The sequence below is a fragment of the Bombina bombina genome, chromosome 11 (genome assembly GCF_027579735.1).
Source record: "Bombina bombina isolate aBomBom1 chromosome 11, aBomBom1.pri, whole genome shotgun sequence".
Classification (NCBI taxonomy): Eukaryota; Metazoa; Chordata; class Amphibia; order Anura; family Bombinatoridae; genus Bombina; species Bombina bombina.
Window position 1 is genome coordinate 189,666,395 of NC_069509.1, and position 25,370 is coordinate 189,691,764.

Below are 25,370 nucleotides of genomic sequence, written 5' to 3' on the forward strand. Positions count from 1 at the left end.
CGTGGGTCTTTCTTTTTAACAAATTTCCTAAAGTCCCCTGCAAATTGAAACAAGCACTTCTCACGGTTATGATAAACTCTGCAAAAAGGCTCATCCCACTCAACTGGAAAAAAACAAATTTACCACCCCTAGCAGTATGGAAAACCAAAGTCACCCACTATCTCCAATTGGAGAAATACCATTACATCTGCACCAAACGAATAGAAGAATTCCAAAATATAACCTTCTTATGGGAGGAATATGTGAACAGCCTATAGAAACCCACTCCCCATTCCCTTCCCCGCCTATACATATCTTATGACTGGATTACACAACGAGACCCACACCCCCGACACACATAGGCTCATCTCATGTAATACACATATACAGCAGTGTCAGCCTACAACAGAAAAGAGGGCGCCAGGGCCATCCTGCCCCTAACCAATCCCTATTTCAGGCATCGGCAGATTGGTGCTCCAAACCTAATCCACTTATAATTACTGATCTCGAGCTCTACTAACACGTAAATAACTATTGCAAACATAAACGTGTGATTGTAACGAAGCTTTATCTTTACCTTCTCTTGTAACCAAAGATGTTGATTTGAACGTTTTCCCCCTGTTCTATCTATGTATACCTTGGAAAATTCTTAATAAAGCATTTGAAAACTAAAAAAAAAAAAGTACCCTGTGTTGGTCTATACAAATCTCTCTAATAGTATCCTATCTTGGTATAAGTAAATTTTGCTTGCTCACAACTCTACAACAGTATCCAGTCCTGGTATATGCAAAATAGCTTAATTAAACAATCCAAACTACCCTGTGCTATTTAAGGAACATAGCTTACTCAGGCCTAAATTTGGAGTTTTGCGGTAGATGGGCTGTTAACGCTCCGCGGGCTTTTTTCTGGCCGCACCATAAATTTAACTCTGGTATCGAGAGTTCAAACAAATGCTGCGTTAGGCTCCAAAAAAGGAGCGTAGAGCATTTTTACCGCAAATGCAACTCTCGATACCAGAGTTGCTTACGGACGCGGCCAGCCTCAAAAACGTGCTCGTGCACGATTCTCCCATAGGAAACAATGGGGCTGTTTGAGCTGAAAAAAAACCTAACACCTGCAAAAAAGCAGCGTTCAGCTCCTAACGCAGCCCCATTGTTTCCTATGGGGAAACACTTCCTACGTCTGCACCTAGCACTCTAACATGTACCCCGAGTCTAAACACCCCTAACCTTACACTTATTAACCCCTAATCTGCCGCTCCCGCTATCGCTGACCCCTGCATATTTTTTTTAACCCCTAATCTGCCGCTCCGTAAACCGCCGCAACCTACGTTATCCCTATGTACCCCTAATCTGCTGCCCCTAACACCGCCGACCCCTATATTATATTTATTAACCCCTAATCTGCCCCCCACAACGTCGCCGACACCTGCCTACACTTATTAACCCCTGAGCGCTACTATAATAAAGTTATTAACCCCTAATCCGCCTCACTAACCCTATAATAAATAGTATTAACCCCTAATCTGGCCTCCCTAACATCGCCGACACCTAACTTCAATTATTAACCCCTAATCTGCCGACCGGAGCTCACCGCTATTCTAATAAATGTATTAACCCCTAAAGCTAAGTCTAACCCTAACACTAACACCCCCCTAAATTAAATATAATTTAAATCTAATGAAATAAATTAACTCTTATTAAATAAATTATTCCTATTTAAAGCTAAATACTTACCTGTAAAATACATCCTAATATAGCTACAATATAAATTATAATTATATTATAGCTATTTAAGGATTTATATTTATTTTACAGGCAACTTGGTAATTATTTTAACCAGGTACAATAGCTATTTAATAGTTACCTAGTTAAAATAATAGCAAATTTACCTGTAAAATAAATCCTAACCTAAGATATAATTAAACCTAACACTACCCTATCAATAAATTAATTAAATAAACTACCTACAATTACCTACAATTAACCTAACACTACACTATCAATAAATTAATTAAACACAATTCCTACAAATAAATACAATTAAATAAACTAGCTAAAGTACAAAAAATAAAAAAGAACTAAGTTACAAAAAATAAAAAAATATTTACAAACATAAGAAAAATATTACAACAATTTTAAACTAATTACACCTACTCTAAGCCCCCTAATAAAATAACAAAGCCCCCCAAAATAAAAATTTCCCTACCCTATTCTAAATTAAAAAAGGTAAAAGCTCTTTTACCTTACCAGCCCTGAACAGGGCCCTTTGCGGGGCATGCCCCAAGAATTTCAGCTCTTTTGCCTGTAAAAAAAAACATACAATACCCAAGCCCCCCAACATTACAACTCACCACCCACATACCCCTAATCTAACCCAAACTCCCCTTAAATAAACCTAACACTAAGCCCCTGAAGATCTTCCTACCTTGTCTTCACCATCCAGGTTCACCGATCCGTCCTGAAGAGCTCCTCCGATGTCCTGATCCAAGCCCAAGCGGGGGGCTGAAGAGGTCCATGATCCGGTCAAAGTCTTCATCCAAGCGGGGCAGAAGAGGATCTTCCATCCGATTGAAGTCTTCATCCAAGCAGCATCCATCCGGAGCGAAGCGGCAGGATCCTGAAGACCTCCAGCGCGGAACATCCATCCGGCCCGACGACTGAACGACGAATGACTGTTCCTTTAAGGGACGTCATCCAAGATGGCGTCCCTCGAATTCCGATTGGCTGATAGGATTCTATCAGCCAATCGGAATTAAGGTAGGAATTTTCTGATTGGCTGATGGAATCAGCCAATCAGAATCAAGTTCAATCCGATTGGCTGATCCAATCAGCCAATCAGATTGAGCTCGCATTCTATTGGCTGTTCCGATCAGCCAATAGAATGCGAGCTCAATCTGATAGGCTGATCAGCCAATCGGATTGAACTTGATTCTGATTGGCTGATTCCATCAGCCAATCAGAAAATTCCTACCTTAATTCTGATTGGCTGATAGAATCCTATCAGCCAATCGGAATTCGAGGGACGCCATCTTGGATGACGTCCCTTAAAGGAACAGTCATTCGTCGTTCAGTCGTCGGGCCGGATGGATGTTCCGCGCTGGAGGTCTTCAGTATCCTGCCGCTTCGCTCCGGATGGATGCTGCTTGGATGAAGACTTCAATCGGATGGAAGATCCTCTTCTGCCCCGCTTGGATGAAGACTTTGACCGGATCATGGACCTCTTCAGCCCCCAGCTTGGGCTTGGATCAGGACATCGGAGGAGCTCTTCAGGACGGATCGGTGAACCTGGATGGTGAAGACAAGGTAGGAAGATCTTCAGGGGCTTAGTGTTAGGTTTATTTAAGGGGGGTTTGGGTTAGATTAGGGGTATGTGGGTGGTGGGTTGTAATGTTGGGGGGCTTGGGTATTGTATGTTTTTTTTTACAGGCAAAAGAGCTGAAATTCTTGGGGCATGCCCCGCAAGGGGCCCTGTTCAGGGCTGGTAAGGTAAAAGAGCTTTTACCTTTTTTAATTTAGAATAGGGTAGGGAATTTTTTATTTTGGGGGGCTTTGTTATTTTATTAGGGGGCTTAGAGTAGGTGTAATTAGTTTAAAATTGTTGTAATATTTTTCTTATGTTTGTAAATATTTTTTTATTTTTTGTAACTTAGTTCTTTTTTATTTTTTGTACTTTAGCTAGTTTATTTAATTGTATTTATTTGTAGGAATTGTGTTTAATTAATTTATTGATAGTGTAGTGTTAGGTTAATTGTAGGTAATTGTAGGTAGTTTATTTAATTAATTTATTGATAGGGTAGTGTTAGGTTTAATTATATCTTAGGTTAGGATTTATTTTACAGGTAAATTTGTTATTATTTTAACTAGGTAACTATTAAATAGTTCTTAACTATTTAATAGATATTGTACCTGGTTAAAATAATTACAAAGTTGCCTGTAAAATAAATATTAATCCTAAAATAGCTATAATATAATTATAATTTATATTGTAGCTATATTAGGATGTATTTTACAGGTATGTATTTAGCTTTAAATAGGAATAATTTATTTAATAAGAGTTAATTTATTTCGTTAGATTTAAATTATATTTAACTTAGGGGGGTGTTAGAGTTAGGGTTAGACTTAGCTTTAGGGGTTAATCCATTTATTATAGTAGCGGTGAGCTCCGGTCGTCAGATTAGGGGTTAATAATTGAAGTTAGGTGTCGACGATGTTAGGGAGGGCAGATTAGGGGTTAATACTATTTATTATAGGGTTAGTGAGGCGGATTAGGGGTTAATACATTTATTATAGTAGCGCTCAGGTCCGCTCGGCAGATTAGGGGTTAATAAGTGTAGGCAGGTGTCGGCGACGTTGAGGGGGGCAGATTAGGGGTTAATAAATATAATATAGGGGTCGGCGGTGTTAGGGGCAGCAGATTAGGGGTACATAGGGATAACGTAGGTGGCGGCGCTTTGCGGTCGGAAGATTAGGGGTTAATTATTTTAAGTAGCTGGCGGCGACGTTGTGGGGGGCAGGTTAGGGGTTAATAAATGTAATACAGGGGTCGGCGGGGTTAGGGGCAGCAGATTAGGGGTACATAAGTATAACGTAGGTGGCGGTCGGCAGATTAGGGGTTAAAAAATTTTAATCGAGTGGCGGCGATGTGGGGGGAGCTCGGTTTAGGGGTACATAGGTAGTTTATGGGTGTTAGTGTACTTTAGGGTACAGTAGTTAAGAGCTTTATGAACCGGCGTTAGCCCAGAAAGCTCTTAACTACTGACTTTTTTCTGCGGCTGGAGTTTTGTAGTTAGAGCTCTAACGCTCACTTCAGAAACGACTCTAAATACCGGCGTTAGGAAGATCCCATTGAAAAGATAGGATACGCAATTGACGTAAGGGGATCTGCGGTATGGAAAAGTCGCGGCTGAAAAGTGAGCGTTAGACCCTTTAATCACTGACTCCAAATACCAGCGGGCGGCCAAAACCAGCGTTAGGAGCCTCTAACGCTGGTTTTCACGGCTAACGCCAAACTCCAAATCTAGGCCTCAGACTCTACAAGCATGTTCTTGTGTATAAAGAAAACAACTTACTTAAATTCTACATAAGTACCCTCTCTTGCAAATTATCTTACTTAAAAAAAATGTATCCAGTGCTGGTGTATGCAAATTAGCTTGAGAATTACATTTATAAAACTTCAAATTATTTGTTTTTCATGCAAAAAATATTTTAACTAGCCACAGGCATGAAAGAAAAAATGCAAATCTGAGTTAATTTAATATTTAACTATTTTTCTAAACACAACAATCACTATTTATGTCATTCATACTATATACATTATTTTAATATAAAGGCAATAAATATCAAGTGTACAGAGTCACACATTTAATATTATGACCCATTTATTAACTCAAAAATACTGTATTAAATGTAACAGAATGTAATATTATTTTTATTAATTAATATTTGCTTCATCTGGCAAGAAACCGCAGTCTGGCATATTGATAACCACCTAAAAATTGCTGTTGGATAACATAGCAGTATTATATATTTGTGGAAAGATAATAATTAGCAAGAACTGCAGAGACAAAAGTAAACAAAAGCTTGAAGTAGTGCGGCAGAAATGACGAGTCGTTAATAATAAGTCATTTTCCAAACATTATGAGAGACATTAAACAAAATAAATGTATTTTGTACAGCATTGAGATTAATAAGAATTTGCATAAATCTGCATAATTAATTTACCAATAACCTTATTCTACTTAAAGTTGATTACAAAATATTACAGGATACTGCACTGTGCAAAAGTTCTAGGAAAGTGTAAAAAAATGCTGTAAAGTAAGAATTCTTTTAAAAATAGAAATATTTATCATTTATTTTTATCAGTTAAGGAAATATTTGGTGTGACCACCTTTGCCTTCAAAACAGCATCCGTTCCTTCAGATACACTTGCATACAGTTTTTAAAGGAACTAGGCAGGTAGGTTGTTTTTAAACATCTTGGAGAACAAACCACCATTCTTCTGTGGGTTTAGGCAGCTTCAGTTTTTTTGTCTCCTCATGGAATTCCAGACAGACTCAAAGATGTTGAGATCAGAGTTCTGTGGTGGCCATACCAGCACTTCAAGGACTCCTTTTTGTTCTTTACTATGAAGATAGTTTTTAATGATAAGAATTTTTGGACAAATCAGATGCCTCCGTGATGGTATTGCAAGAATGATAAGTATCTGCCTGTACTTCTCAGCATTGAGGAGACAATTCATCTTGGCCAAATCCCCAACTCCATTTGCAGAAATGCAGCCACAACCTTGTAAAGAAACTCCACCATGCTTCACTGTTGCCTACAGGCACTCATTCTTGTACTGCTCTCCAGTCCTTCCTTTAATTTTGAATCATCAGTATATCTTTATGCACCCCAGATCCTATATTTTGTGCATAGCTGAGTTGCTTGGCCTTGTTTTCATGTTAGTGGTGTCTTTCATCTGCTGTACTAGGTATCTATGTCTGATCAATGTGTCTACGGTCCTCACATTGCCAGATTATTTTTGCTTCTTCAGAAGAGCTTGCACAATACACCTGGAAACACTTCTCATAAAATGTTTGCCTGGGATAGACCTTGTTGTTGCAGTGTAACTTCCTTGCGTCTTGTTTCTGTGTTTCATGTCTTGCCATGGTGTATAACTTTAATCAGCAACCTCGCCTTATTAGAAAAGTTTAGCTGTTCCTCACCCAGTTGTATTCCTCCTACACAGCTGTTTCAGTTTCAGTTAATTATTGTGGATATATTATATTGATAATCATTAGCAACTGTTTGGTATAATTGTTTAATAAAGCACCTGCCAGTATGCCTAAAACAATCTGTGACTTTGTCCAAATGTAACTCAAAGAATCAATGCTATTTTGAAGACAAAGGGTGGTCACACCAAATATTGATTTTATTTAGATTTTTCTTCTATTCACCTACTTTCCATTTTGTTAATTGAGAAAAAATAAACTAGCATTTCTATTTTTTAAAGTATTTTACCTTACAGCATTTATCCCACTTGCCTAAAACTTTTGCACAATACTGTACATTTTTTGCCCTTTACATTCTAAAAGAGGCATTTTTTGCAAGTTGATCCCGAAATCCAAAAACCTACTCATCACTACAAACTCTCATATTCATGCATTTTCTTTAACCATCTGCTTATATCTAGCTTAAGCATATAGTTATATACTATATCTACCTGTATCTAGCACGCACACAGTTATACGTTATGGGCTAGATTACAAGTTTCATGGTATATTGCATTTTTAATATTGCAAATACACTGCTAGAGTTAAGCTTTTAGCGCTAGTCGGGTTGCGCTTGTATTACAAGTTAAAAAAAATATTTTGCGCAGGTGTTAACACGACTAGTGCAAAAATCGGAACATCCAATACCACGTGCACATTTATTTTTACAATTGCGCTAAACCAACATGAAAATATGGATATTTCATATTCCAATGTTTTTAACATAACAGAATATGTTTCTATTAATTCATGAATAAATATTTTTACATATATCTGATTATATAGGTATAGAAATAAATATATAGAGAAATTTTCTATTTAGAAATATTTAGAACATATTCTGCTATGTATTAAACATATATATATATATATATATATATATATATATATATATATATATATATATATATATATATTCATAAATATATATGTTGATTGGAGTAGCCTTGTTAGTCCAGTGATTTAGATAACAAAATAATGAGAGTATTGCATTGAGCAATGATAATTTTTTTTGGAATAACTATACATTTATAAGTTGACAAGCTTTCGGAAGTGTTCCTTCCTTTTTCAAGTCTGAAGCAATACTCTTGTTGTTATTTTGTTTTATTTATATATATATATATATATATATATATAAACATTCAAATACATATTTAGCAATTTATGTGTATGTGTGTCTATGTAAAAGTACATTGGCGGCTTTGTTTTCAAACACCCAAGATCTCCTATCTTTGAGCAATATATTTTAAATATAATTTTTATTAGATGGTGTTATTATGATTGTAACTGTACTGTGTAATGTATATTTATTAGATGGTGTTACTATGTGTGTAACTGCACTGTGTAATGTATATTTATTAGATGGTGTTACTATGTGTGTAACTGTACTGTGTAATGTATATTTATTAGATAGTGTTACTATGTGTGTAACTGTACTGGGTAAACAATATTTATTAGATGATGTTATTATGAGTGTAACTGTACTGTGTAATGTATATTTATTAGATAGTGTTATTATAAGTGTAACTGTACTGTGTAATGTATATTTATTAGATAGTGTTATTATGTGTGTAACTGTACTGTGTAATGAATATTTATAAGATGGTGTTATTATGTGTGTAACTGTAATGTGTAATGTATATTTATTAGATGGTGTAATTATGAGTGTAACTGTACTGTGTAATATATATTTATTAGATAGTGATATTATGTGTGTAACTGTACTGGGTAATGTATATTTATTAGATGGTGTTATTATGTGTGTAACTGTAATGAGTAATGCATATTTATTAGATGGTGTTGTTATGAGTGTACCTGTACTGTGTAATGTATATTTATTAGATTGTGTAATTATGAGTGTAACTGTACTGTGTAATGTATATTTATTAGATAGTGATATTATGTGTGTAACTGTACTGGGTAATGCATATTTATTAGATGGTGTTATTATGTGTGTAACTGTAATGAGTAATGCATATTTATTATATGGTGTTGTTATGAGTGTACCTGTACTGTGTAATGTATATTTATTAGATGGTGTTATTATATGTGTAACTGTACTGTGTAATGTATATTTATTAGATAGAAATATTATGTGTGTAACTGTACTGTGTAATGTATATTTATTAGATGGTGTTTTTTATGTTTAACTGTACTGTACAATGTATATTTATTAGATCATGTTATTATGAGTATAACTGTACTGTGTAATGTATATTTATGGATGGTGTTATTATAAGTGTAACTGAACAGTGTAATGTATATTTATTAGATGGTGTTATTATGTGTGTAACTGTACTGTGTAATGCATTTTTATTAGATGGTGTTATTATGTGTGTAACTGTTCTGTGTAATGTATATTTATTAGATGGTGTTATTATGTGTGTAACTGTACTGTGTAATGTATATTTATTAGATAGTGTTACTATGTGTGTAACTGTACTGGGTAAACAATATTTATTAGATGATGTTATTATGAGTGTAACTGTACTGTATAATGTATATTTATTAGATAGTGTTATTATGAGTGTAACTGTACTGTATAATGAATATTTATGGATGGTGTTATTATAAGTGTAACTGTACTGTGTAATGTATATTTATTAGATGGTGATATTATGTGTGTAACTGTGCTGTGTAATGTATATTTATTAGATAGTGATATTATGTCTGTAACTGTACTGTGTAATGTATTTTTATTAGATGGTGTTATTATGTGTGTAACTGTTCTGTGTAATGTATATTTATTAGATAGTGTTATTATGTGTTTAACTGTACTGTATAATGTATATTTATTAGATAGTGTTATTATTAGTGTAACTGTACTGTGTAATGTATATTTATTAGATGGTGTTATTATGTGTGTAACTGTACTGTGTAATGTATATTTATTAGATGGTGTTATTATGTGTGTAACTGTACTTTGTAATGTATATTTATTAGATAGTGTTATTATGTGTGTAACTGTACTTTGTAATGCATTTTTAGTAGATGGTGTTATTACGAGTGTAACTGTACTTTTTAATGTATTTTTGAAGTGTTTTGTCCAACTTTTTAGCGCTGAGATTACGGTAAGGATTAAATCTTAAAGTGAAGGTCAATTGGGATGAATTAGTGCCCAGTTTTTAATAAACCTATTAAAAACAAGGGCACTTTAATTAATCAAAATTGACATTTCACTCCTTTTCTTCAAAAACAATTCCCCTGGCCGTCGGAAGCCTCTTCTTACGTCAGAAATGACAAATCCGGCTTCCTCCAATCATGGCTTTCCTCCCGGGGGGTCATGGTCTGATGCAACACCGTGATTGGAGGAAGCCAGATTCGTAATTTTGGACCCGCGAAGAGGACTTGCGATGGGTGAAGGAAGCGCTGCAGTGGCTGACAGGATTAAAAGGTAAGTTTTTGAAAATTAAATTAAATTGAATTAAAGTGCCCTTGTTTTTAATAGGTTTATTAAAAACCTGGCACTAATTCATCCAAATTGACCTTCACTTTAACTTGTAATATCAGCGCAATTGAAAATGCTCACAATAACACGATATCTCTTGACCAAAAGCGTTTGGGTCTCACTTGTAATCTAGCCCTATATATCTACTTATCTATAGCACACACACAGTTATACATTACTATATCTACTACCTAGCAGTTATTTGTATTAAACCCAGCACTTACTTACAAATATAATTCAATGCCTACTAAAAGGGACATTAAAGCAATAATAATTTATGAGTCAGATATAAAAAAACATTTTTAATTTAGTTCCAATCATCTCTGTGTGACTGCACACATATGCCTCTTCTCAGTTGCTCAGTGTGCAGCCAATGGCTGTGTGGTATATAACAGTGTTCTGCACTTCCATTTCTAACAGGAACTGAAATGCTCACAATTTTAAAATGGAGTTACAGGAGAAGGGGGGGGGGATAAATTACGGAAGTATATTGCAGAGCTGTTCTTTTATATTCATTTCATCATTATTTATTACCATCTCAAAGTGTTTAATGTCCCTTTAATGTAATCACAATCAAGTCATTGTTTATTGGTAGTAGTTTTTACATTATCTTTATGCTTAAATATGGCCATTTACATACCTTGGGCTCTATTTAACAAGCTCCGTACGGAGCTTGATGGCCCCTGTTTCTGGCGAGTCTTCAGACTCACCAGAAACAGTAGTTATGAAGCAGCGGTCACAAAGACCGCTGCTCCATAACCTGTCCACCTGCTCTGAGCAGGCAGACACATATCGCCACAATACAACCCGATCGAGTACGATCGGGTTGATTGACAGCCCCCTGCTGGCGGCCCATTAGCCGCGAGTCTGCAGGGGGCTGCATTGCAACAGCAGCTCTTGTGAGCTGCTGGTGCAATTCTGAATACGGCAAGCGTATTGCTCGCCGTATTCAGCGAGGTCTGGCGGACCTGATCCGCAGTGTCATATCAAGTCTGCCAGACCTTGATAAATATGCCCCATCGTGTCTGTCCTGTTTTTCTGAGTACAATCCAAATTCTTGGTAAGGAACGCATTGATGGGACCATTTAATTTCAACGGTTAGAAAGACGTAATAACCCCCAAACAATGCCTTTTTACTTATTCCCTAATACACCAAAATACAGCATTGGTTTTGAACACCGGCAAAACAAGCCCTATCTAAAAAAATAATGCAGCTCCACATTACTCATAAAGAAGCAATAGCCTTTATTGCAGAGATAGCAGAGATAATATGAATAAGGGTGAATAGCCCAGATCGTAGCTGTTTGTTTGGATGAAACTCTGCAATAAAGGATATTGCTTTTAATTGAGTGCTGTGGAGCGGCATTATTTATTAAACAAGCCACATTCCATGACGTAGGGGGGCAACATCGTGAAACAAATACAAACCCTACCTGCTTGATCCATAAAAGGTAAAATGACAATAACAGGCACAAAGCTAGCCACGTTGATAACTAAACCGACATAAATGCCACCTATACCAATAATATAGCTGTTCAAATCACTCAAAAAACATACACATATATCTCTAGGATTTAGATCACAACAGGTTAATTGCAAACATATCCCCTATCAGTATCTTTATCCTATCAAAAAGGGATCAGCCTATAGAACCTGCAACCTGTAATGTAATCACTTAACCCATGAGCTACCATTTATTCATCATTAATCGTTTGCATTTGAGTCTCAGCGGTGTAAGCAAAAAAAGAAACATGAACTGTAAAATACTTGGTGAGTTTTAGAAATCTTTATCTAGATAAAGATTAGATTAACCTATTAAATTGGTATACTTTACTCTCTCTGATACTCTCAGTGATATTTATATATTTATTAAATTTTACATTGACCACAATGGGAATTTATACTTAGCTATAGAAACACACACACATTATGTAATTGCTGCATGGTGAAACATTACACTCAGCATGACTGTTATTCACATTTTGATAAACACTTTTTAGGAAACTCTGCCATCTACTGAGGCAGGCATCAGAAAGCAAGTCCCTTTGCTATGGATTTTGTGCACGTTTTGCAGTTACTGTTTGCAAGCAGAATGCTTGAATACACTCATTAAGTGCACGTGTAACAACAGATATATACCCTAGAGCCAAACATTCTAGCTCTTAAAAAAACTGCCACAGCAAAATTAGCTTAAGTTAGATTGATTTCAGGTGATTTTGTGCAGTTATTTATGGACCATACTTTTTCTAGCCCCCAAAGGACATTCCATATTCCATGTGGGGCGTTCAACTGCAAATCATTTAATAAGCTGTGATTGAAAAATGTGTTACAATATGCAAAATATAATGCATATGGATAAACAGTGAATACTGCTGCTAGTTTGCCTTTGTCTAGTGTCACAACAAACACTAAAAACACCACAGGTTATTGTTTGATATTTTTCTGCATGTTAATAGCTGCAGGTCAGCATTTTTTATGTTAACTTGATCATTATTAGCCATTTTATTTTTTTATTGGTAGATTATCAGATGGGAAACAAATAGTACAATATTTGGCATGTGCCCATACTTTAATGCAATTAAAATTGTCTGTACTTAAAGAGTCTAGTCAAAATTCAACTTTCATGATTCAGATAGGAAAAGCAATTTTAAACAACTTCTCAATTTACTTTTATTATAAAATCTGCTTTGTTTTCTTGGTATTGTTTGTCAAAAGCTAAACCTAGGTTGGCTCATATGCTAATTTATAAGCATTTGAAGGCCACCTCTTAGCTGAATGCATTATGAAAGTTTTTCACAGCAAGACAGCGCAAGTTCATGTGTTGCATATAGAAAAACCCTGTGCTTACTCCCGTTTGGTTATTTATGTGTTAGCACTGATTGACTAAAATGCAAGTCTGTCAATAGATTTGAGAGAAGGGGCAGTCTGCAGAGGCTTAGACATAAGGTAATCACAGAGGTTAAAAGTATATTAATATAACAGTGACAGTATGCAAAATGGGAAAATGGGTAATAAAGGGATTATCTATCTTTTTAAACAATAACAATTCTGGAGTAGACTGTCCCTTTAAATGATGTGATAAGTTTTCTTTCATGTTTGTGTTTCTCTTTTGGGACTTTTACAGAAATATAGAACACTTAGGTTTATTTGTTGTGCCTGTAGAAACAAAATAATACAATATAAATATATATATGTTTTAAAAAAAGTATTCAATTATTTCACACATTCTTATTTTTCATAAAACTGTAGCTCTTTTGTTAAAGGTAAATTAGGGTTAGAAAAATAAGATGCTCTAATTTGTTGGAGCATGTAATTTTACACAGGAGACTCTGCAATGCTATGGCCTCTAGTTATCAAGCCGTCGACTTTCTTGCATTCGACGGCACCAATACGCTCACCTAAGATCGCCTAACATCGCCGCCGCGGACCTGAATACGTTCGCCGAATTTATCAAGAAAGCTGTCAAAAAGCCGCACACCAAGTACGGTGCGATGAGCAGTGGACTGTTGTTAACTAACAGTCATCAATCTCGCTGCTCTTCGGCTTTTTCCCAGTTTTCTTGATATACTGTCACTAAACACCCAGACTATACTATACTGTTTACCCCCTATACCCCCGCTCCCGGAGCCCCCGGTAACTAAATAAAGTTATTAACCTCTAAACCGCCACTCCCGGACCCCGCCCCAACTCTAATACATTTATTAACCCCTAAACCGCTGCTCAAGGACCACGCCGCCACCTACATTATACCTATTAACCCTTAATCTGCTGCCCCTATACCGCTGCCACCTACATAAAGTTATTAACCCCTATCCTGCCAATCCCGGACCCCGCCGCAACTAAATAAATTGTTTAACCCCTAAACCGCTGCTCCCGGAGCCACCTACATTATATTTATTAACCCCTAATCTGCCCCCCCTACACTGCCACCACTATAATAAACATATTATCCCCTAAACCTAACCCTAACAACCCCCCTAACTTAAATATAATTTAAAAGGAAATAAAATTACTACAATTAAATAAATTATTCCTATTTAAAACTAAATACTTACCTGTAAATAACTAATAGTTATGTTGTATCTATCTTAGGGTTTATTTTTATTTTACAAGCAACTAGTTATTTTAACTAGGTACAATAGTTATTAAATAGTTATTAACTATTTAATAACTACCTAGCTAAAATAAATACAAAAGTACCTGTAACATAAATCCTAACCTAAGTTACAGTTACACCTAACACTACACTATCATTAAAATAATTAAATAAAACTAATTACAATTAAATAAAATTAACTAAAGTACAAAAAAACAAACACTAAATTACAGAAAATAAAAAAATTACAAGACTTTTTAACTAATTACACCTAATCTAATCCCCTAATAAAATAAAAAAGCCCCCAAAATAATAAAAATCCCTACCCTATACTAAATTACAAATAGCCCTTAAAGGGGCTTTTTTGCGGGGCATTGCCCCAAAGTAATCAGCTCTTTTACCTGTAAAAAAAATACAATACCCCCCCAACATTAAAACCCACCCACCACCCACACAACCAACCCTACTCTAAAACCTATCCAATCCCCCTTTAATAAAACCTAACACTAACCCCTTGAAGATCACCCTACCTTGAGCCGTCTTCACCCAGCCGAGCACAAGTGGACCTTCAGAGGGGCAGAAGTCTTCATCTGATCCGGGCAGAAGAGGACCTCCAGATGGGCAGAAGGCTTCATCCAGGCGGCATCTTCTATCTTCATCCATCCGGAGTGGAGCGGGTCCATCTTCAAGCCAGCCAACGTGGAGCATCTAATACGTGATAAAATCACAGTGGAGGGGGCGCAGAATGGTATACAATTCAGATGGTAGTTATTGATAACCCTTAAAGACAATTTAAAACTTAAACAAACTAATTTTATCTTATGAGGTGAAAAATATATCAATATAAGGTTATATAAATCCCTTTTGGAGTATACAGGAAAGAAAATGTCTCTTTTTACAAATAAGTTGATAGCTGAGCAGTGGCTGCCTCCTCTCAACCGGATGATCTAGACAAGAACTAGGAGAAATAAAAAACAGAGGGGCGCCTCATGTGTGGTATAGTCTGATTGAAGACATAAGAAAAAGCAACAGAATAGCCAAATGAGTACTCACATACTCCACAAGCACACTCATGTGCTGGTAGGGGCAGGCTGTAGATTTAGATGGGTGTGACATCTCACCCGTTTAAGGATACTTCCAATACTGTAGTTCTGCAACAGGTGTAAAACAAACAGAGAGCACTATATGTGCAGACCATTAAGGATGATACATAAAAATGTGCTTTATAGTATAAAGTGGGTACTCACATACTCCCAAAGCACACCAATGTGCTAGTAGATACAGGCTGCAGATTCAGACAGGTGTGGCAGCTCACCCAAACAAACGATCTTTTGGTATTGATGCAGTGAAAACAAAGGCAGGTTTAATGCTTCTCAGTAGCTGTGCACTTAGTAGTGATTGCAGGCAGACGGTAGGAAATGAGATCCACTCCAAAAGTAAAAATGTGCAAATATTTATTAAAAACAAAAATTTAAAAACAACACCAGGGTTGTTATACAAAGTGGATTACAGGGTCACCCAGTTGGCCCCAATGATTGCAACGCATTTCTCGGTTGGCAAACCATTTCAAAAGTAGTCAGATTATGCCGAATTTGCGTTCGGAATATCTGGAGTGACGTAACCATCGATCTGTGTCAGACTGAGTCCGGCGGATCGTATGTTACGTCACTAAATTCTACTTTTGCCGGTCTGTATGGTTTGATAACTACTGCAAATCGGGCTCTCCACAAATACACTGCGGAATTCCAGCGTATTTGCGGTTGACAGCTTGATAAATAGAGGCCTGTGTGTTTAACCACTGCAAATAATAATACAATAATATAGCCACAAGAAACAAACTATTTGTACAATAAGTAATAGGTTATTCTAATGTGGAATTCTAATTTATGTTTCCAGATATTTCTGAACAAATGCAGATTAATCAAGACCATTTCTTGTGCAAAGCATTCAATTAAGTTGCAAAAAATGCTGAATTTCAGTATCAGACAAGTTGTTTAATATGAATTTTGAGAGGTGTATTGATTCCAGGAAAAGGATCCAAACCTATTTTTAGTTTTTGGCAAATTACTTTTTTGGCATTAAAAAAAAAAATGTATGGAAGACATATTGTTACTGCAGCCCTGAACTCGCCGCTGCTAAATGTTACGTACTTATATATTTCTTAAGGTGGCGTCTGAAAAATTGTGTAGAGCTCTCCCATTAGAGAAATTAGCTTATACCATAGAAAAAGATCTCAGGCTGGTGATAAAATAATCATATTAGAAAGCTTCAGCAGGTCATTTCATATTGAAAGCTGATTCATCGAAAACACGGCCTTCTCGTAATTTAAAAAAAAAATAAAGAATGAATGGCTTCTGTTTCTGGCAAGAGTAATAGAGAAGAGTCTTTTTTTTCCCCTATATTCTCAGACTGGATAAAAGGTTTAAATAATAAATCATTATTAGTTTTATGCATAAAAATATTCTCTGTCATTATGCACTTCAAAAAATATTTATACAACTCGCATTATCTCTTTCTACTCTGTGCTAAAATAATTAAGTCAAACTCGTCTTTCTTCAGCCCAGTAAAATGCATTTATGCAAAATAAGCAGAAGATTTCAGCAAATGTCAGTACTAATGAAGGAATCAGAAATTGTATTACGTGAAAATGATACTTGGATTAACTTTGTTTCACAAGCTGAGTTCTGTAACTAATCGAACATGAAGTCCATGTTTAAATAACCTTTCTATCTCGCTACAAACGTCTAGCGCTTTGTATACTGTAAATAAATAGTCATAATTAGGCTGCTTCCTCACTGTGTAAATTGAACTTCTTGTCTTCAGACCATCTCGTGAGTAAAAATCTAATTTTGTGTTTTACTAAACTATGGTACCAAAGATGGCTTCATTTTAATAGTATCTCAGCATAATGAAAGAAAAAAATAAACCTCTGTAATATTAACGTATTGATACAACAGCAATGAGGATCTCATTTGATAATGAGCATAGCCCAGTAGCTTATTCCATACAATAGATCCTGTTTTAGATTCCAGTTCTTTAAGTCTACTGGTGCATTGAGTAGCAGAAGACTTCCCTCTAGTACAGTGGTCTCAAAGTACAGACCCTGGTTCCATATGCGGCCCCCAAGACAGTTTCATCTGGCCATCCCTTGTTTAAGGTAAACCATTAATTTGGGTTGTGAATTTTTTTTTAGGGTTCTAAGAGGTGTAACTAGTTGATATTATGTATAGGCACTTAAAAGATCAATATAAAGACAAGAGTCCAGTGTAGACTACCACCATGCACTGCTTGGATAAATGTCAATTTTGACATTGGTATACAGTTCCAGAATGATCACTTCACTTGGCACTCACAAGATAAATATAGACAGCTGTGTATGTCTGTTGTGCTCTACAACTCACATCATGCATTACTACTCAGGTAAATATCACTTCCAGTTCTTAGTATATCTAGCACTTACTCAGTTCAAGTGGCCCCCCATGAGTGCAGGACACATGGCCAGTGGTCCCCAGATACATTGAGTTTGATACCCCTGCTCTAGTATATTATTATTATACTTTATTTATGAAGCACCATCATATTCCGCAGCGCTGTCCATGGATACAGTTCATTTAAATAAAACAATAATATAATACTTCTAAGACTAAGAGACAGGACAAGAAACAGCAGGTGAGGACTGCAAGATTGAGAAATATGTTAATGCAGAGTTAGATGAGGGAAATGTTGTTAGGTAAGAGAAATATTATTGAGTTGGCTGGTAGGCTTCTCTGAACAGAAAAGTCTTCAGAGAGCATTTAAAGGAAGAAAGATTAGGGCAAAGCCTGAGAGCACAGGGGAGAGTGTTCCAGAGGGTAGGTGCTGCATGACAGAAGTCTTGCAGTCTAGCATGAGAGGAGGTGATAGTCGCAGATGCAAGGAGCAGGTCATTGTTGGATCTCAGTGGGCAGGCTGGAGTATACTTGTTGATTAGAGAGGATAGGTAGAGGGGAGCGGTGTTGGTGAGCGCTTTGTATGCAAGGGTGAGAATTTTAAATTTTATTCTGCTGTGTATGGGGAGCCAATGAAGGGACTCGCAGAGAGGTGCAGCAGATTCAGAGCGACGGGAAAGGTGGATCAGCCTGGCAGAGGCATTTAGGATGGATTGAAGGGGGAGAGGCGGGAAAGAGGAAGGCCAGTAAGTAGGTTACTGCAGCAGACAAGTTGGGAAATAACAAGGGAGTGGATTATTTGCTTTGTGGTGTTAGCGCACATAAAAGGTTGAATCTTGGAAATGTTGCATAGATGGTTGAGGCGGGATGTAGAAAATGATTGGATATGGGGGACGAAGGATAGAATTGAGTCAAGTGTAACTCTGAGGCAGCGGACTTGGTGCGATGTGGAAATGGTGATGCTGTCAACAGGGATAGAGAAGTCACAAGTCAGTGTAGAGCTTGAGGGGGGATAAGAAGGAGCTCATTCTTGGACATGTTAATCTTTAGGTGGTGAGAGGCCATCCAGGAAGAAATACCATATAAGCAGTCGCTGACATGAGAAAGGACAGAGGGAGATAGAGCTGGGGTGGAGAGGTAGATCTGGGTGTCATTAGCATAGAGGTGATATTTGAAGTCATAACTATTGATAAGTTTACCCAGTGAAGAAGTATAAATGGAGAAGAACAGAACAGATCCTTGAGGTACTCCAACAGACAGAGGCATTAGAGAGGAGGAGTCGCTGGCACATGACACAGAAAAAGACCTGTGAGAAAGATAAGAGTGAATCCAGAAAAAAGCAGTGTCACAAAGGCCAAAAGAGCTAAGGGTCTGTAGGAGGAGGGGCCGGTCAACTGTGTCAAAGGCAGCTGAGAGGTCAAGTAAGATGAGTATGGATTAGTGGCCAATATTTTTAGCAGAGAGAAGATCGTAAGTAACCTTGGTAAGGGCAGCCTCAGTTGAGTGTTTGGGTCGGAATCCGGATTGCAGGGGGTCAAGCAAGGAGTTGGCGGCCAGGAAGTGGGTTAGGTGATTGTAAACTAGTTTTTCAAGGAGGTTTGATGTTAGTGGGAGCAGTGATATCGGGCGGTAGCTTTCAGGAGAATTAGGGTCAAGGTTGGGTTTTTTGAGTATGAGAGTGACTTTTGCGTGTTTGAAAGAAGATGGAAATGAGCCAGTAGAAAGAGATAGGTTGAAGATGTGGGTAAGAGCAGGAGTGATAGTGGAAGATAGGGAGAGTATTAGATGGGAAGGGATAGGGTCATGCGGGCAGGTAGTGAGGCATGAGGAAGATAGTAAGGAGGAAACTTAATTCTCTGTGGGTGGATGGAAGATCCAGAGGGTGGCAGAGGGAGTAACTGGGCCTGTTGATGGAATATTGCAGGTTGGTGTTGGGATGTTGTTCTGAATAGAATGTGTTTTGTTTAAAAAGTAGTCTGCCAGGTCTTGAGCAATAAAGACAGATGAGGGGGGTGGAGCAGGAGGGTAGAGGAGAGAGTTAAAGGTGGAGAAGAGTAATTTTAGGGTTTGAGGAAAGAGTAGATATAAGAGAAGAGAAGTAGGTTTGCTTGGCTAAGTAAAGGGCAGAAGTGTATGAACGAAGAATAAACTTATAGTGTATGAAGTCAGGTTCAGAGTGAGTTTTCCTCCAGACACGATCAGCAGTACGGAAGCATTTTTGCAAATAGCGTGTTTGCTGAGAGTGCCAGGGTTGCAACTGATGGCATGATGTTTTGCGCAGCTGGGGAGAGGCAAGTATGTCTAGTGCATAGGAGAGAGTTTTGTTATAGTGGGTTGTTGCAAGATCAGGGCAGGTTATAGTGAAAGTGTGAGGGAGGAGATCTTGAATAATTTTTGAAAATTGGAGGGGATCCACAGCATGTAGATTTCTACAGCTGGGGGGGAGGGATGTAGGAGTGGGTTTAGCTGTTGCATTAATATTATAGGTGACCAGGTGATGGTCTGAAATGGGAAAAGGGCGACAGGTGAGGTCTGATATAGAACAGAGGTAGGAAAATACCAGGTCTATGAAGTGTCCATCACGGTGGGTAGGGAATAGGGTGGATTGTGAAAGACCGAAGGAGGATGTGAGTGAAAGACTTTTAGAGGCAGCAGGGGCAGATGGGTTATCAATGGGAATGTTGAAGTCCCCAAGAATTAGGGTTGGTATATTTGTAGAGAGAAAGTGAGGAAGCCAGGTGGCAAAGTTGTCAAAGAAATGGTAGGTAGGTCCCTCTTTGAGGGAGAGGGGGAAGAACAGGCGAATACAGTGGACTTCAAAGGAAAAGAAGGAGAGAGATGGGATTGGAGGTAGGTACTGATAAGTGCAGGAGGGGGAGAGCAGGATCCCAACACCGCCACAACGTTTTTCAACTAACCTAGGGGTATGGCTAAAGTGAAAACAACCATGTGTGAGAGCAGAAGTAGAAACAGTGTCAGAAGGAGATAGCCAGGTTTCAGTAATTGCTAAAAGGGTGAAAGCATTTGAAATAAACAGGTCATGAATGGCTGTAAGTTTGTTACAGACAGAGCGAGAGTTCCATAGTGCGCAGGTGAAAGGAGTGTATGCGTGTGGGATGCATTGGATGGAAATGAGGTTATGTGTGTTGATTTTATTAAAGTTACTAAAAGGAGTGCGTGATTGTGTAATGGTAGGAATGAGGGTGGGCCCAGGATTTAGAGAGATGTCACCTGATGCTAATAGCAGCAAGATGGAAAGTAAGAGTAGGTGAGAATGAGATTTATAGCAGTGGGGGCATTTCTGTGAGGTGGTGCAGTTTAGTGACATAGATTTTAAAATAGAAAGTAGTTTGTGAGAGCTAAAGTATGGGGAGGAAAGGAGAGAGGGGCCTATATAAACTGCATGTGGAGAAGGGTAAGGTATGAGCATGTAAGCCTGCCTGTGGAATAGGCATGAGGCTGTTAAAAGGAAAAGCAGTTCTGAAAACATAACAAAATTTTAAGTGCAACATTTTTGTTTTAAATTGAAAATATTTACCTTGCCTCAAATCTTCTTCAAATCTTGTTCAATTCTTGACTAATTCATAGCACTGCCACTAAAAGATGTCACTTAGAGAGATGGCAGCTTAGAGATGGTGTTCTCTACAAATGCTAAACCCAGCAAATGCTTTCCCTAAAGCTGATCTTAAATTTATAGGGCTTCTGCAGACAGCTAAGTTAAAGGGCCATAATACCCAAATGTTTAAACACTTGAAAGTGATGCAGCATAGCTGTAAAAAGCTGACTAGAAAATATCTCCTGAACATCTCTATGTAAAAAAGAAAGATATTTTACCTCAAAAGTTCCTCAGTAGCCACCTCCCATTGTAAAGGATTTCTAAGCAGCATATTAATGTGTCTGTCCTTGGACAGCTGAAAGGATGAGCATCGTGAACTCTCATATTATTTCACCAATCAGGTAAAGGAAGCTTACTATGAAATCTCATGAGAGTTAAGTCAAATCTCATGAGATCACAGCAAGAGTTCATGACCTCAGCACTGGTGATGCTGATTGGCTGCTGTTCATTTCTTCATTTTTTATTTGTTTTACCTGCAGTTGGGAGCAGGTGAAGTATAACTTTTTACACAGAACTTACTCTGCTGATCTGAGGAGATTGTGAGGTAAAATATCTTTCTTTTTTACATAGGGATGCTCAGGTGATATTTTCCTGTCAGCTTTTTACAGTTATACTGCATCAGTTTCAAGTGATTTAGCATATGAGTATTATGTCCCTTTAAATCAATTAATTAACTGAGATGAGTAACACAGGTGACACAAGTGAGACAATTAAGTACTAAAACTAGATCAAAGGGATAGATGCACATAAAACAAAATTGGGTGGGGATTAGCCAATTTATTAAGCTAAGTTAAAAAATTAGGAAATGCAAATGCTGGGGACAGGATGTGATCAGATACAGGCATAGAAGAAAATTTAGATGGGGACATACTATAGAATAAGTTATAAAGCAGTGTTAAACAAGATCCAGGAAGAGACCGCAGTTTAGATGGGGGACATACCTGTAATAGCAGGGTTAGTTTAGGCTTGAATAAGAAGCATTTTGTCCTGTGTGTAAATCTTGACTAATTCTTAGCACTGCCACTTAAAGATGTCACTTAGAGAGATGGCAGCTTAGAGATGGTGTTCTCTGCAAATGCTAAACCCAGTGGTTCTGTTAAAAAAGGTATTACTACCTTACAATTTACCTTACAATTTAAGAACATATCTAACAAATAAGATGCAGAGACAGCCCCAGAGATGCATTTTGCCTTATATGGACCTCTCTAGTAAATCTCAGGAACAAACATTTCACATGTAGTAAATCTCATCACTCTCAGAGAAAAAAAAGTTATGTAAGATACACAGCAGAAAATATGTGTTCTTGGGGAAAAAATACATAAAATAATAATTATTATACAAATTTTTTTTCCAACAAAGCACTTTGTGTAAAAAGGTGCCCAGTTCTATTGAATATGATAAATTTTATTTTATTTAGAAACAACCTCCGTATTGATACTGTCAGGGTGCCAGGAATCAGACTGAGACGAGAAGTGCAAAAATAATCACACCTTTATTAATAGCAAAAAATAATAAAAAGTCCACAAGTCAAATAACAAGCCAGGAGTCAAAACCAGAGCTGGTAGTCAGATGAGACGAGTCAGGAGCCAAAGTGAATAGTCAGACGAGCTGAATCAGGAGCCAAAGCGAGTAGTCAGACGAGCCTGAATCAGGAACAAGAAGAACAGCAGAGTCAGGAACAAGCCAGGGATCAGGAACCAGGAGGGATGTCAGACAGCCAGGTAATACACAGGCGCTCTCACAAACAGCTCTGAGACAATGCAAGGGCAAAGCATACTGGACAGAGTCCCTTTAAATAATAAGTGATGACATCACAATTCTGACACTGCATCCTGTCTCACACAGATGATGTACACCAGTCTGGCCATAAAAGGAAGTGAAGGAAATGATCAGCATCACACAGTGTCAGCAAGAGAGGTGAGTAAAATGGCTGCCAGCAGCACATGGCAAACAAAGCAGGGAAAAAAACCCTGACAGTGCCCTCCCCTCAATGACCCCTCCCCCAATGACACCTCCCCGCGGGAGGACAAAAGGCGTATTGGGGAAACAGGCATGGAAGGCACATAGGAGGGTGGGAGCATGAACATCAGAGGAGGGAACCCATGAACGCTCCTCTGGGCCGTAGCCCCGCCAGTGACCCAAATACTGTACGCGGCCCCTTTACATACGAGAGTCAATAATGATGCTGACCTCATACTCCTCATGGTTGTCAACAAAAATAGGACGGGGATGAGGCAACACAGTGATAAACCGATTACAAGCCAATGGTTTCAAGAGGGAGACATGAAAAACATTGGAGATGCGCATTGCAGGAGGAAGGTCAAGAGCGTAGGCCACGGGATTGACCATCGGAGTATTTGAAAAGACCCAGCATAACGGGGAGCCAGTTTATTAGAAGGCTATGAAGGTTCAAGTTGCGGGAGGACAGCCAAACTCTCTCACCAACCTGGAAGAAAGGTGCGGGCCTACGATCAGCCTGGAACATTTGGCGCTGCATAGAACGAGGAAGACAATCCTGAGTCTGCACCCACGTGAAACAGAGTTGCCAGAGATGCTCCTCCAAAGCCGGAATACCCTGAGACATGAATTAATCGGGCAACAAGGATGGTTGAAACCCATAATTCGCCATGATCGGCGATAACTTGGAGGAAGCATTAATAGCACTATTACGAGCAAACTCTTCCCAAGGTAACAGTTCAGACCAATTATTGTGGTGATCTGAGACATACCAATGGAGGAACTGTTTCAGAGCTTGATTAGACCATTCCGCAGCCCCATTGGATTGAGGGTGATATGCCGAGGAGAAGGAAAGCTTGATCCCCATTTGAGCAAAAAAGGAATGCCAAAATTTGGAGACAAACTGGATACCCCAGTCCAACACTATCTCCTTGGGTAACCCATGTAAATGGAAGACCTCCCGGGCAAAAATTGAAGGAAGCTCCTGAGCGGTAGGCAACTTCTTCAAGGGAATGCAATGTGACATTTTAGAAAAACGGTCAACCACCATAAAGATAACAGTATTCCCATTGGAAACAGGGAGCTTGACAATGAAGTCCATGGAAATATGTGTACAAGGACACTCACCATTAGCAATTGGTTGAAGAAGACCCACAGGAAGATGTTGAGGAGTCTTATTCTGCACACAAACTGAGCAGGAGGCAACATACGCAGCAACATCAGAGCGAAGACCTGGCCACCAGACTTGTCGAGGGACAGACTAAATAATTTGGTTCTTGCCTGGGTGACCTGCATCTTTAGGATAGTGGTAAGTGTGCAAAAGTTTAGTTTGAAGATTCTCAGGAACAAGACACTTACCACTAGGTTTCTCAGGAGGTGCATTTGTTTGTGCAGCCAGGATCTCCTCCCCCAAGGGAGAAGTCAAATTAGTACGTATGGTAGCCAAAATATGTTCAGGAGGTATAACTGGAGTTGGTACAGACTCCTCCTTAGACAAAGGCGAAAATTGTCGAGAGAGGGCATCAGCCCTAACATTCTTACTACTAGGCAGATAGGAGACCACATAATTAAACAGAGACAAAAATGGCGCCCATCTGGCCTGTTGGGGCGAAAAACGTTTTGCTTCAGATAGATAAGTTAAATTATTGTGGTCAGTAAGAAGGAACACTGGCACTCTAGTACCCTCGAGAAGATGCCTCATTTCCTTGAGTGCCAAAATTATGGCCAGTAATTCCCTGTCGCCAATTTCATAATTGCACTCCGCTGGAGACAATTTCTTAGAGAAGAAACCACACGGATGCAAGGAACCGTCAGGCGTAGGACGTTGAGACAAGAGGGCACCTACTCCAGTCTCAGATGCATCAACCTCAAGAATGAAAGACAGGACAGGGTTAGAATGAGCCAGAACTGCAGCAGCAGCAAAGGCAGTCTTAAGACTATCAAAGGCCTTAATGGCAGTAGGTGACCAATGGAGTGGATCATTCTCTTTACGGGTCATGTCTGTGATAGGTTTGACCAAGGAAGAAAAGTTTTTATTAAACTTTCTATAGTATTTAGGGAACCCAAAAAAACGTTGAATAGACCGAAGACCAACT